This window comes from Eublepharis macularius, chromosome 9, assembly GCF_028583425.1.
Source record: "Eublepharis macularius isolate TG4126 chromosome 9, MPM_Emac_v1.0, whole genome shotgun sequence".
Taxonomy (NCBI): Eukaryota; Metazoa; Chordata; class Lepidosauria; order Squamata; family Eublepharidae; genus Eublepharis; species Eublepharis macularius.
The window spans coordinates 128,760-144,249 of NC_072798.1; positions in this window are offsets into that span (position 1 = coordinate 128,760).

Consider the following 15,490-nt stretch of genomic DNA (forward strand, 5'->3'; position numbering starts at 1 on the left):
CTTATACTAGTACTGTACTACTGACTAGTAGAAGGAGGTTAATGATACACACCTGTGGCTGCCACACAAGCAGCACTTGTAAACAATAAAAAATGATCATGCATTCACCCTGACCAATGATTATTTTATAGCTTTAGTTTTCTGACAGAGGCTACATGTGGGCTGTTTTAAAATTCCATGGATTGCCAGAACAGCTGATCAAGCTCCTACAGGCACTTTACATGAACGCGCAGGTTACACCAAACGTCGGAGGGTGTCGAGGGTCGCCATTTCCAGTACCCACGGGGGTTAGACAAGGATGCCCTCTCAGTCCTCTCCTGTATGTCTTGACACTAGATCCTCTTCTTAGGGCGTTGCAGAGAGATCGGTTCATCAGAGGAATTTTTCCCCACGGTTGTCCGGAGTATCGCATCACCAGTCTAGCCCACGCTGACGATTGTTACGTCATCCTCCGGAACACAGAGGAACTGCTAAAGGTGCGAGAACATTTACGGCGCTACGAAATTGTTTCCGGAGCAAAGGTGAACGAGCTTAAAAGTCAGATTTACGATCTCGACGGGCGGACGGGAAGAATGGAAGTGACTCCCATGGTGCCTACGGAGAAGGATTATAGAGACCGTGAGGAGCTGGAAGGACAGGTAGAAGGAAAGGAGAACAGACAGCATGACGACGAAGGAGCGAGCGGGACAGGAACGGGGATGCTGTCTCTGAAGATCCTGGGAGTCACCTTTTCTTTGAGAGCTGATGGCTGGAGGGATAATTGGATTGTATGGCAACAGCGAGTGTTGGAAAGACTGGACAAGTGGAAGACATGGAGATTATCCACAGCACAAAAAGTTCAATATTTTGCCATATATTGCATTCCAGCTGGCAATTACCTAGCGACAGTTTACCCTCCGCCGGAATCTACAGTAACCATCATCACCAGAGCGGTTTTTAAGTGGATTTTCGGGACGCTCCACTTACCGCTTGCGAGAGTAGTCGTTCAGAGAGGACACGGAGAAGGAGGTCTTGGGTTACCGGAGATTGGACTGTGGTTCCTATCCATCTTTCTAGTTTTTAACTGTGGAACTTGGCAGCAGAATGCGACGGGCTTGATTACGCAAGAAATGTACACCAGACAGTTCTTTATGGACAGTTGGGTAGACACCAGATGGGCAAAACGATGGTGGAAAGAAGGCTCTCTGCCGACCCGCTTGACGGCTTCGATGAAAGTACAGCTTCCTGACTTTATGGTTGAGGTAGCAAAGGGGATACAGAAACATGGCATCGAAGCCTCAGAAGTCAAGGGAACTAGCCCGGGAACTAAAGGAGTTACCGGAAAGTTGTACTGGACTGTTATGCACCGAAGTCGGTTGGTACCCTATGATGAAGAGAGACGGAAGAAGGAGACGCTTTCTTCGTATTTGAGGAACCAGATCTTTCCTATCCCCACCTTCGGTGACCGGACCATACCTTATGCCCTACGGGATCTTCGTTGGAGGACTTACCATCAGATATTATATGTGGGAAGTAAAAAGTTTGGGGCGACAGAAGATCAACAGCGTTGCCCCAGGGTGCTTTGTAGGTCTTTGAATCCACATACCAACATTCCTGAGACCATCCCCCATGTTGTGAAGGAGTGTGTAGCTGTAAGGAGGTCGTGGGCAGGAGTAGCCAGAGCATTGCAATGGCCTTTTCTGATATCACAACACTGGGAAACGATTGTCTCGGGATTGGAGCCGACAGAAGGGTTTGGGAATCCCAGGGAGCAGGGGGGCTGTCCGGGTGAGAAGGCTGGTATTAAGGTTCCTTGGGCACTGGTTAGGTTAGTGAATCTCATCTTTGTTAGTACTGTGATGAAAAACAGAAGGGAGGAGGTGTATACCAAAAAGGCAGTACCCTTAGTTGAAACGGTACATACTGTAACAGATTATTTGGCGAAAATTAAAAGGTGGGAAGAAAAGAGGATGAAGGGCGTGAAGTGGCTGAGCAGGTGGAGGTGGTTTCATGAGATCAACCCGCCAGTTCCTTGAAGTCAGATATAATTGCTTCCTACCTTGACTTCTCTCAAGTTGGATAGACATCTGTTGTATAACTTAATTCTTCTTTTTCTTTTTCTTTTATTTCCTTAATTAGTAAAAAGTGAAAAGTTGATAGTTAGTAGTTGATAGTTCATAGTTCATAGTTAATAGTTAATAATGAATAAAGTTAATAAAGTTAATAAAGTTTGAAACATGAACAGCCTGAATGTTGATGGCTTACATTTATGTCGATGCTTGATGCTTAATGCTTTATGCTTAATGTTAATATTTAATGGTGATATTTAATGCTAGAAATATTTAGATGCCTATATTAATATGTAATATGTACGTATGTAGGTATGTATGTATGTATTAACTGTATTTATTGTTTCAATTGTAATTATGCATCTTGGAATTTGTTGCTTACAGTTTGTTGTAGAATGGTTATTATTAAATAAAAAATCTATTTTCCTAAAAAAATCTATTTTCCTAACCCTAACCCTAACCCTAACCCCACCCACCTTGAATAGCAGACGTGCGATCAAGGAGCTCTCACTTCCTGGTTTGGATTTTCGCTTTTTTTACCTATTATATCTCTCAGAAAAATTTCAAATTTGGTCAGACTTTGTTGCTAAGGGTACCCCCATCAGGGGGTGCGAATATGGAGCCCCCCCCTCTTGGGGGGGACCCCCAAATTGAGATCGAATTTTTGCCTATAGAAGACAATGGAGATCATGGAGAGCATGCTTCCCAGCGTGGCCTACAAGAAAAAGGCTTCAAATTTCATCTGCTGCCATCCGCTTTGGGAGTCGTGCCTTCTGACGCCACAGATGGTAAGAATGTTCAAGGGCCCCTGGGGAATATAGACCGGACCTCCATTTTCGGGTTCGACCCCTCCCAGAAGACCCCTGCCGCTTTTAAGGAGCAACCCTTTTCCCTATTGCTTTCAATGGAACAAGCAACAGTACAGACAGGATTTTCCTCAGAGGGCCCTGGGGATCCTCTGGACCACGACGTGGGGTGTAAGAGCTTGAATGACACCTTTACTCATGAGGAGACCCACAGCATTCGTAAACCCATTACAAGTGGCCCTACTCTTGAGGAGACCTTTTCTTCTAAGAACTCCCTGGCCTCTGGGAAGGCTCTTACACGTGTCCTTACTCACGAGGAGAACTTTGTTGTTAAGCAAGACTTGGATGCTGGGAAGGCTGTTACACGTGTCCTTACTCACGAGGAGACCTTTGCTCCTAAGCAAGACTTGGATGCTGGGAAGGCCGTTACACGTGTCCTTACTCATGAAGAGACCTTTGCTATTAAGCGAGACTTGGATGCTGGGAAGGCTGTTACACGTGTCCTTACTCACACGGAGACCTTTGCTCCTAAGCAAGATTTGAATGCTGGGAAGGCTATTACACGTGTCCTTACTCATGAGGAGACCTTTGCTCCAAAGCGAGACCTGAATGCTGGGAAGGCTGTTACACGTGTCCTTACTCGCGAGGAGACCTTTGCTCCTACAAAAAACTTGAATGCTGGGGACGCTGTTACACATGTTCTTCCTCATGAGGAGACCTTCATAACTCAGGAGGCCCAGAAGACTGAGAACATAAAAATCTATTTTCCTAACTCTAGTAACCCTAACCCTAACCCTGATTGTCCTGATTTTGATCCTAATGTTTCCGAGGATGCTGAACAACGATCTCGAAAATTTGAGAAATATCTGGAAACTAATATGGACCTAGCTAAGTCTCCTAGAGATGTTAGGAAGACTTCTCAGTCTCCTGTGTTGAGCAAGACAGCTATAGTTAAGATGCCTACACCAGAAAAGGATAAACTTAAGGTCTTGAGAGAACAATACCTTAGAATGAAAGAAGAAGAGAAACGTTTGGCCAGAGAATGTGATGAGAAGACGTCATACAGTTTTGACTTGTATTCAAGGCGAGATGATATTGAGGGTGAGTTGAAGAATTCTACGGACCCTGAGGAGCGGGCCGAACTGATGGAGGAGTGGAAGGAGGTGGATGCATTGATGCAAATGGATGGAGGTACAAAGTCTTTAGTATACGAACTGAGTGTGGCTTGTCGTGAGGAACTGAAGCAGTTAGTGAAAGCATACGACCGACAGGAGGATAGGGCGGCTCGTGAAGAGGCAGCTCAATACCTTGCGCAGAAGAGGATGCGGGTATCCCCAGAGGGTCACCCAGAAAAGAAGAGGATGAGAAATCGGATGACTCAGTCTCCAGTGCCGTCCAAGCAAAATGAGTCACCGGTACCCTCTACAACGGGAACAGATACTGATATGGAAACAGACGGGGAAGTTAAAAATGCATCACGAAATACGAGGGAGGCGAATCTGTTGGAAGCCTGGCAAAAAGTAAAGCTGCAACCGATGTCTAAAGCCTTTGACATCCTAGTTCCCAAAGAGATGCAGAAAATAGATCTAGCCAAGTTTTGGGCCTTTCTGGTAGGTCACATGGCTTTGCCTATAGTGGACACTGTGACGTTGAAGAAGAAGAGCAAAGATGTTATGATTGGTATGCTGGACAAGCAGAGGACAGTGCTTGTGGACTGTTTGACCGGGAAGATAGAACCCGAGCCTCAAGCTTTGGAGAAAGCTGCTTACGCTAAATCTCTGACTGTCAAAGTTGTTGATAGGTTTGTTATTGGTCGGAAAGGTCGTACATCTACGGAAACCTATCCCGATTGGCTGTCTGAGGAAGGACTTAAGGATACTTTGCGGATTTTTCAGAGGTATGTGGAGGAAAGCGTACAGGAGGAGTTTGCGGGCATTTACGACTGCCCCGATGATGAAAACTCTGAACTTACTTATGAGGACTGGGCGGCCTGGTGCGAGCAGGCTTTCTACTGGATCGACGTTCGACTTCGGAGGATGGATCGGGCGATGGAACCCATGGGAACGGGAAACAAGACTGGAGAAAAGGGACCATCTGAAGGGAAGGCCGCGGTAAAGACGGATGGTCCGGCGGTCGTTCCGTCACAAGCCCAGATGACCACGATGACTGAGATACAAGAGGCCCAGATTGGAAATCAGGGAGACTCTGGTTTACAGGGTCTCCCGGAAACGGGTGAGGTTTTAGTTGCCGTTTCCTTGCCCAGAATCAGCAAGACGCTTTTTACAGAAAAGGGCGGGAGAGGTCAGGGTGGGAGGGGAAGTGGAATGGACGCTGAGGGGATTAGTGAGGATGATGGGGGTTTGTCAGGGGTGGAGTCTGCTCCTGCCTCGGATGGGGAACTGGAGGGTATTCTGTCAGCTTGTGGCTAGATAAGGCTCTTCCTACAGGTTCCCTTTCAAAAGCAAACAGGAGTCCATTGATTGAACAAGGAAACTTTACTGCAGAAAAGGTCCATTATAGTCCACTGTCCTGAATAGGAGACTCAGGATGGTACACAGTCATTGTTACCAATGAAGGGCAAAGCATGAGGTACAAAGTAACAATACCCATCTGGATTTGCCTCCCCCCACAGTTCTCAAAACAACATCCTGGGAAGCTGCTCTCCTTCAAGGCCAATGCTTGGTGGAACGGTGTTAGACAAAACAGTCGCCTCCGGTGGGAATGCTGCCTGGGAACTGGTGCACCTGGGAAGAAAGCACTTAAACACTAGAAGCATTAGAAAATGGAGTCAGTACAGTTTAGATATACACTGGACCTGACATTCTGCCCCCCTTAAAACAGATCCCCCCCTGGTTTATATGGGTAGCGAGTATGAAAAGCTTTGGTTAATCTAGGAGCATGAACATGTATAGAGTTCACCCACTCATCGTACCCAGAATCAAAGTCCTTCCATCTAATGAGGTAAAAAAGCTGATTTCGTTTGAGTTTAGAGTCCAAAATTTGTTGCACCTCATAGTGTATTTGGTCGTCAATCAAAGTTGGAATGGGTGGAGCTTTGATGTGCCACTTGTCATCGGTAGGAGCTCTTTTTAAAAGACTGACATGGAACGTATCGTGTACGTGGCGTAAGTTCTTGGGTAAAGTTACAGCAACAGTCACTTTATTTATTATTTTGCGCACAGGGAAAGGTCCCAGGAATTTCAGAGCGAGTTTGCGGCTTGTCTGAGCTAGTTTCAGGTTCTTTGTGGAAATATACACATGATCTCCAGGTTGTAAATCCCATTCGGCCACACGATGGCGATCTGCGTATTTTTTGTAATCCAGTTTGGCTTTTTCAAGATGTTTCTTAATAAGAGTCCATTGTTGCGCCGCCTCCCCCCACCACGAAGATACATCTGGCAAATTAGAGGAATGGAGAGGGGGAGCGTCCAACGGGAAGGGATTGAAGTGAGCTCCATAGACAATTTTGAAAGGGGCCTCTCCAGTTGAAGCGTGTACACTGTTGTTATATGAGAATTCGGCCAGAGGGAGAAGGTCTACCCAATTATCTTGTTGGAAATTAATGTAGCAACGAAGAAACTGTTCTAGTATCTGGTTTGTTTTTTCGGATTGTCCGTCGGTTTGTGGGTGGTGGCTTGAGCTGATGCCTTGCTCAATATTCAACATTCTCAAAAGCTCCCGCCAGAAGTTGGCAACGAACTGTCCGCCGCGATCCGAAATCACCTTGGACGGAAAAGAATGTAATTTTACGATGTGTTTTAAAAATAAATCTGCTAGTTTTCGAGCGGTGGGTATAGCAGTACAGGGAATAAAATGAGCTTGTTTGGAGAACAGATCTACCACGACTAAAATGCAATTATGTCCTTTTGAAACAGGTAGATCAGTGATAAAGTCCATAGATATTATTTCCCAAGGTCTGTTGGGTGTTTCCAATGGTTGCAGGAGACCCGGAGGTTTTCCTTTTCTGGTTTTGGCGCTGAGGCAAACGGGGCAGGAACTAACATATTGGGAAATGTCTTTGCGCATGCCCGGCCACCAGAACTGCCTTTGGATTAGATGCAATGTTTTCAGATACCCATAATGACCAGCAGTGGGAGCATCATGACAGCGCTGCAAAACCTCCAGCCGGAGGCTGTCTGGGACATAAAACTTGCTCCCAGCTAGCCAATCCCCCTGTGGGGATTGGACCAGTTTGTTTCGCGGAGCCTTATCCCCCTCCTTTTCCACCTCAGTTTTAAGTTTCGATTTCCACTCCTGGTTGGCCGGGAGGGGCTGTTTGGCTCGACTGCGAGTAGTCACCACGCCCCCAAGTTGCGTAGGCGAGAAGACCGTGTCGACAGTCTCCTCCCGTTTGCTCCTGTGTTGGGGCATGCGCGATAGGGCATCCGCCAAAAAGTTAGTCTTGCCCGGGAGATAATTTAGAGTGAAGTTGAATTTGGAAAAGAATTCCGCCCATTGCAATTGCTTGGCATTCAGTCTGCGTGGGCTTCGGAGGGCCTCCAGATTTTTATGATCTGTCCAAACCTCGAAGGGGTATCGCGCCCCCTCCAGCCAATGTCTCCAATTAGTAAGGGCTGCTTTTACTGCAAAAGCCTCCTTCTCCCACACATTCCAATTCCTTTCCGCCTCCGAAAATTTTCTAGACAAGAACGCACAAGGCCGCAACTTTCCATCCTCCCCCTTCTGCAGTAAAACTCCCCCTATTGCCGTATCGCTGGCGTCGACTTGCACTACGAAAGGGGACTGTTCGTTGGGGTGGGAGAGGATGGGTTCCGTTACAAATTGCTTTTTCAGGCATTCGAAAGCAGTTTGGCAATCGGAGGTCCATTGTAGTTTGGAGGAGGGTTTTTTAGCTTGGTCCCCTTTATCTTTTGTTTTCAACAATTCTGTTAAGGGGAGCGTGATTTGGGCGAAATTTGCTATAAAGTCTCTATAGAAGTTGGCAAAACCCAGGAAGGATTGTAGTTCTTTACGGGTGGTGGGTGTTTGCCATTCTTGAATCGCTTGTATTTTGGTTGGATCCATTTTTAAACCCTCTTGGGAGATGCAATACCCAAGGTAAGTGAGTTCGGTTTTATGGAATTCACATTTGGACAACTTGATGGGTAGTTTATTATTCATCAAGGTGGCCAGGACCTTTTGTACCATTTGAATATGTTCTTCCTCTGTGTCTGAATAAATTAAGACATCATCAAGGTACACCACCACCCCTTTGTACAGAAATTCGTGCAGAACTTCGTTTATCATGGACATAAATACAGACGGGGCTCCCGTCAATCCAAAAGGCATAACTAGGTATTCATATTGTCCGAGGGGCGTATTAAATGCGGTTTTCCACTCATCCCCTGCCTTGATACGGACGTGGAAGTAAGCATCTTTTAAGTCTAATTTTGTAAAGATCTTACCTTGGGCCACGACGTTGAGAAGGTCTCGGATGAGTGGTATAGGATAGGTGTTGTTGGTGGACACTGCATTAAGTCCTCGAAAGTCCGTGCACAGTCGTAGTCCCCCATCCTTCTTTTTCACGAAGAGAACCGGAGCGGCGTGGGGGCTGTTGGCTGGGCGGATGAACCCTCGTTGGAGGTTGGTGTCGATGAATTTCCGGAGCTCTTCTCGTTCATGGAGACTCATGGGATAGAGTCGTCCTTTGGGCAGTGAGGCTCCGGGTAAAATTTCCACCGCACAGTCCGTTCGTCGGTGCGGGGGTAGAGTATCAGCTTCCTCCTCGGAAAAAGCGTTTAGAAAAGGCCAATACGGTTCGGGTATTTGGTTGATTTCTTCTTGAGTAAGAAGGGCCTTTTCAGTATGAGTTGGATCATTGCCCCAGTTTTGGTTCCAACGGTGATTTTTGCAGTTGGCATGACTGAAGGTGATACATCCTTGTGCCCAGTCTATGTAGGGATTGTGATCACATAGCCACTTGCTGCCTAGAATTAACGGGTATTTGGCAGTGGAGCTGATGACAAAAGACCTCTTTTCCCAATGTTGTCCCATGCCTGTGATCACTGGGATGGTTTCCGTGGTAACAGGGTTCATATTGGTGCCATCCATTTGTTCAAAGATTACTGGATTTTGTAATTCCCGAGTTGGTAAGACTAGTCCATTGACTAGAGCTGGGGCGATGATGTCTCTCGAACAGCCCGAGTCGATAAGGGCTTGCACTCGGATGTGCATTTTTCTCTCTGGGTTGATTAGAGTTACTGGCATGAATAAGATGGACCCAGGCGGCCGGTTCCGTGCAGGGACGGGCTTGGGGCGGATCTGTCGTTTGGGCCCTCTTACGACAGATCCATCTCGTTTCCCGACTGGGGGCTTTCTGGATTGACTTCTGCGTTTGGGGAAGCGGGGTCGTATTCCATAACTTCTTCCGCTTCCAGTCCTCTCTCTGAGGCGGGCCTTTGGGAAGCGCCGCGGCCTCTGTTCGCGCGTGGCGCGGGAATCGGGCGTTGGAGAGTAGGAAATGGAGCAAGGGTTGGGCGCCGTAGTTGAAGCGGAGGTCTTTGCACAGGCCGGTAGGGGCATTGTGCTGCAAAGTGACCGGCTTGTCCGCATTGCAAACACAGCCCTTGTTGCCATCTAGCATCTCTCGCTCCACGGGTGGCGTACCCAGCTCCCCGTCCTCCCTTCTGTAAAGTCAAGGGTCTTCTTTGTCCCGTTTGTTGTTGTTGTTCAACCAAACGGACTTCCAAAATGCGATTCTCAACTTCGCATTTTGGATCCCCGTCCGATTTAGGGGTTTCCGTCGGAGTCTCTCCAGGTACCTCAGCTGGAGTATCCCCGTGCGGCGGGGTTTCGTCTTTTCTAGGGAGTTCCGCGGGCGACTCTCCCGGTTCTCCAGGATAGTATCCCTCACTTACCCAAGGTAAGTGAGTTCGGTTTTATGGAATTCACATTTGGACAACTTGATGGGTAGTTTATTATTCATCAAGGTGGCCAGGACCTTTTGTACCATTTGAATATGTTCTTCCTCTGTGTCTGAATAAATTAAGACATCATCAAGGTACACCACCACCCCTTTGTACAGATTCGTGCAGAACTTCGTTTATCATGGACATAAATACAGGGTCCTAGCCGGCGCAACAATGGACTCTTATTAAGAAACATCTTGAAAAAGCCAAACTGGATTACAAAAAATACGCAGATCGCCATCGTGTGGCCGAATGGGATTTACAACCTGGAGATCATGTGTATATTTCCACAAAGAACCTGAAACTAGCTCAGACAAGCCGCAAACTCGCTCTGAAATTCCTGGGACCTTTCCCTGTGCGCAAAATAATAAATAAAGTGACTGTTGCTGTAACTTTACCCAAGAACTTACGCCACGTACACGATACGTTCCATGTCAGTCTTTTAAAAAGAGCTCCTACCGATGACAAGTGGCACATCAAAGCTCCACCCATTCCAACTTTGATTGACAACCAGTCAATCAACTTTGGTGGGCCGCGCGGTGGTGGGCCGCGCGGGCTTGCCCCTCTCGGCGTCGTGTCTCTGGGACGCAAAGGACTGTGGTTCCTATCCATCTTTCTAGTTTTTAACTGTGGAACTTGGCAGCAGAATGCGACGGGCTTGATTACGCAAGAAATGTACACCAGACAGTTCTTTATGGACAGTTGGGTAGACACCAGATGGGCAAAACGATGGTGGAAAGAAGGCTCTCTGCCGACCCGCTTGACGGCTTCGATGAAAGTACAGCTTCCTGACTTTATGGTTGAGGTAGCAAAGGGGATACAGAAGGGCGGGAGAGGTCAGGGTGGGAGGGGAAGTGGAATGGACGCTGAGGGGATTAGTGAGGATGATGGGGGTTTGTCAGGGGTGGAGTCTGCTCCTGCCTCGGATGGGGAACTGGAGGGTATTCCAGCTTTGGAAGATGAACAAAGGGGAGGGAAACAAGATTGGGAAGTGGAAGGACTAGTCCTTGGGAAGACAGGTGTGCAAGAGTTTCCTGAGGGAGGGTATGCAGAGAGAACAGAAGGACTAGATATTCAAAGCAATGAAGGAGAAGGTGGGTGTGACAGGGAAGAAAGGAGGGAAATACAAAAAGTGGGGGTACCGGGGTTGACAGAGGCACAACCCCCTCGAGCGGTAGTTGATAGGGAAGATACTGGGCCTGCGGGCGTTTTTGCTTTCTCTCTTACAGTTGAGCCTCGGTTGTCACAGACAGAGGCGGGAGGGAACGGAATTTTGGATGGAGCGGCTCCTGACCAAAAGGGACTAAATGGAGCAATTTCTACTCACGATGAGAGGAACCAAAATAGGATTGCTGACTCTGTGACTACTCCTATTGGGACTGCTGCTCCTGGGACTGCTGCTTCTGGGACGTTTGCTCCTTTGATTTTGGAAGATGTTGAAAGGACAAATACGATGGGACTGCACGGGACTCGTTCAGGGGAGATAACGGCAATGGACATTAGTTCTACTGCATTATTTTCTGTAAGTAAACTCCATGTGGACCTGCCTGCAAGACCTCTGGGAGCCTTGCAGAAAGAACCTCCTGTGAATAAGGTTAATAATGTTACAAAAGGCACAAAGGCTGGGGAGGGATTGAGTATAGGGTCAACTACGACTACTGCAGATGATTTGAACCCCCAGGCAGTTCCAAACACATCAAGTAGAAGCTCTGTGTTAGCCTCAGGGTCGTCTTATGCCCAAATGCTTAAGGGCCCAGCAGGGAAACAAAAAGGGACAACGGGACCAAGGGGAGGAGAGAATATTGGGGAGCCTCTTAGACGTCGGGTAGATTTTGAAAAGGAGAAATTGGAGGATGAGGAATTCCTGGAAGAGTTCTTTAATAGGAGGGAACAAGAAGAGTCTGAATTTGATCCTAGGCAGAGATTCGTGGTTCGGTTTAGATATAAAGGAACAGACCCTACAAAATTGACAGAGGAATACATGATGGATGCTCTGCTAGAATGTTTAAAAGTTTCCCCGCAGGACATACTAGCTGTTCTTATGCCCCCTGGTCTGAAAGAAACAGACGTATGTTTTGTGACTGAGCGGGCTTATCAATATTTCTGGCAAGTACTTAAGGCGTTCCAAAAATCTGAGAGGAATCCCTTTTCTGACTTTGATGTGGTGCCCCTATTTAGAGGCGAGTCGAGAGTTCTCACTGTTGCCTTCCGGACCACTAACATTCCAGAGGAGGATGTTGAGCGATGGCTAGAGAGACATTGCAAGGTGTTGCTACCCCCCCGGAAAGCCATGAATGCGTGGAATGTGTGGAAAGGGGAGTATAAGGCAGTCGTGTCATTACAGAGGGACCACCGTAGCAACATCAGGCACGTTCCAAAGTACTTTTACTTAGGGGGTGACAGAGGTGTAACGAGATATAGTGGGCAGCCTCCTGCTTGTTTCCAGTGTGGAGGTTTCGATCACATTCGACAAGATTGCACGTCATCTTTGTGTGCCGCTTGCGGAAGGAGGGGCCACGATTCGATCCGCTGTACTTACGAGGTTACCTGTAATTTGTGTGGTGGGGAGGGACATACTTATTTACTGTGTCCAGATGCCTATTATAACCGGGCTTACCCTGAGGCTTACGAAAAACTTAGGCTGGCCCATGTCCATAAACATAAGTCCCCTCGGGATACAGCTACTGAGGAGGAGAGACCCTCTGTGAATCAGGAAAGCACAATGCAAAAACAGAGGCAGGATGACGGGGAGGAGGGAGGATGGACACAGGTGAGAGGATCATCCCGAGGTAAGGTGAGGAGAGGGATATACTCTGTTACCCAGAAGTTAGCACCTAATAACAGAAATAGATTTGGAATACTGGGAGAGTGCGAGGAGATGGAGACTGAGTCACAAGCAGAAGGAGGAGGAGGTGGTGAGATTCAGACGGTGAGGCCCAAAGCTAGAAGGGAGACAAAAAGGGAGACAAAAAGGGAGGCTCAGGTTGAGGCAAAGAAGTCACTTTTCCGTACCATGGAGGATATGAGTGAGAAGGAACTCGAGGTGTGGCGTAATGAGACTAAGAAGAAGTTGGAGGGAGTGACTCAGAAGCTTCGGCAGTGGGAGGAATCTGGAGGGTCTCAGGAGGAAGGAAAGAGGTTGAAGGACAAACAGGAATTTTGGAGGGATGAGATCAATTTTTTAGCATGTGAAATAGAAAAAAGAATGGAACGAAGGGCGAGAGAAGGTGAATCTTCACAGACACACGAAGTGGATTCGGAGATGGTAGTAGAGGAACAGGGGGAAGAACAGAAGAGAGGTGGAAACAAGGAACAAAGTAAAGACAAGGAACCAAGTAAAGGAGAGGAAAGGGAGCAAAGAGGTGCCTCAGCAGTGTCGTCCCGGGAGTCTTCCCCCTCTGTTAATTTACAAAAGGACTATACGGTGAAGTTCGGACCCTCACCTCCCCCCCGTAAGACAGGGGAACCCCTTGGTAACCCCCCTGGAACTTAAGTTTAACTTTTACCCTTTACTCCTTTAAGTTAGGCCACACCTGCTATGATTTAGTAGGGGGTGGAAATAAAGAGACAGAAGCAGAAAATACATTTGAAGTAAAGTAAGTTTATTCTTACGAGTGTTCAAGTCTTTATGTACTTTCTTTATGTACCTTGTTTTTCTTCAGTACTGTTTTCTTCATTACTGCATTCTATGTTACTGTAACATTCAAATTTCAAAGTGTAAAGTGCAAAGTGCAAAGTTTTAATGTTCTTTATTGGTTTTTATTGTTCTTTAATGTTCTTGATTGTTCTTTAAAGCTGTTTCTTGTGTGTATGTAGAATGGTATTTATAAATAAAAAATCTATTTTCCTAAAAAAAAAAAAATCTATTTTCCCAACCCCAACCCCAACCCCAACCCCAACCCCAACCCCAACCCTAACCCCACCCACCTTGAATAGCAGACGTGCGATCAAGGAGCTCTCACTTCCTGGTTTGGATTTTCGCTTTTTTTACCTATTATATCTCTGAGAAAAATTTCAATTTTGGTCAGAGTTTGTTCCTAAGGGTGGCCCCATCAGGGGGTGCGAATATGGAGCCCCCCCTCCTGGGGGGGACCCCCAAATTGAGATCGATTTTTTGCCTATAGAAGACAATGGAGATCATGGACAGCATGCTTCCCAGCATGGCCTACAAGAAAAAGGCTTCAAATTTCATCTGCTGCCATCCGCTTGGGGAGTCGCGCCTTCTGACGCCACAGATGGTAAGAATGTTCAAGGGCCCCTGGGGAATATAGACCGGACCTCCATTTTCGGGTTTGACCCCTCCCAGAAGACCCATGCCGCTTTTAAGGAGCAACCCTTTTCCCTATTGCTTTCAATGGAACAAACAACAGTAGAGACAGGATTTTCCTCAGAGGGCCCTGGGGATCATCTGGACCAGGACGTGGGGTGTAAGAGCTTCAATGACACCTTTGCTCATGAGGACACCCACAGCATTCGTAAACCTGTTACACGTGGCCCTACTCTTGAGGAGACCTTTTCTTCTAAGAACACCCTGGCCTCTGGGAAGGCTGTTACACGCGTCCTTACTCACGAGGAGACCTTTGCTCCTAAGCAAGAATTGGATGCTGGGGAAGCTGTTACACGTGTCCTTACTCATGAGGAGACCTTTGCTCCTAAGCAAGACCTGAATGGTGGGGAGGCTGTTACACGTGTCCTTACTCATGAGGAGACCTTTGCTGCTAAGCAAGACTTGAATGCTGGGAAGGCTTACACATGTCCTTACTCACACGGAGACCTTTGCTCCTAAGCAAGATTTGAATGCTGGGAAGGCTGTTACACGTGTCCTTACTCATGAGGAGACCTTTGCTCCAAAGCGAGACCTGAATGCTGGGAAGGCTGTTACACGTGTCCTTACTCGCGAGGAGACCTTTGCTCCCATGCAAAACTTGAATGCTGGGGATGCTGTTACACATGTTCTTACTCATGAGGAGACCTTCATAACTCAGGAGGCCCAGAAAACTGAGAACATAAAAATCTATTTTCCTAACCCTAGTAACCCTAACCCTAACCCTGATTGTCCTGATTTTGATCCTTATGTTTCCAAGGACGCTGAAGAACGATCTCGAAAATTTGAGAAATATCTGGAAACTAATATGGACCTAGCTAAGTCTCCTAGAGATGTTAGGAAGACTTCTCAGTCTCCTGTGTTGAGCAAGACAGCTATAGTTAAGATGCCTACACCAGAAAAGGATAAACTTAAGGTCTTGAGAGAACAATACCTTAGAATGAAAGAAGAAGAGAAACGTTTGGCCAGAGAATGTGATGAGAAGACGTCATACAGTTTTGACTTGTATTCAAGGCGAGATGATATTGAGGGTGAGTTGAAGAATTCTACGGACCCTGAGGAGCGGGCCGAACTGATGGAGGAGTGGAAGGAGGTGGATGCATTGATGCAAATGGATGGAGTTACAAAGTCTTTAGCATACGAACTGAGTGTGGCTTGTCGTGAGGAACTGAAGCGGTTAGTGCAAGCATATGACCGACAGGAGGAGAGGGCGGCTCGTGAAGAGGCAGCTCAATACCTTGCGCAGAAGAGGATGCGGGTATCCCCAGAGGGTCACCCAGAAAAGAAGAGGATGAGAAATCGGATGACTCAGTCTCCAGTGCCATCCAAGCAAAATGAGTCACCGGTTTTGGGCCTTTCTGGTAGGTCACATGGCTTTGCCTATAGTGGACACTGTGACGTTGA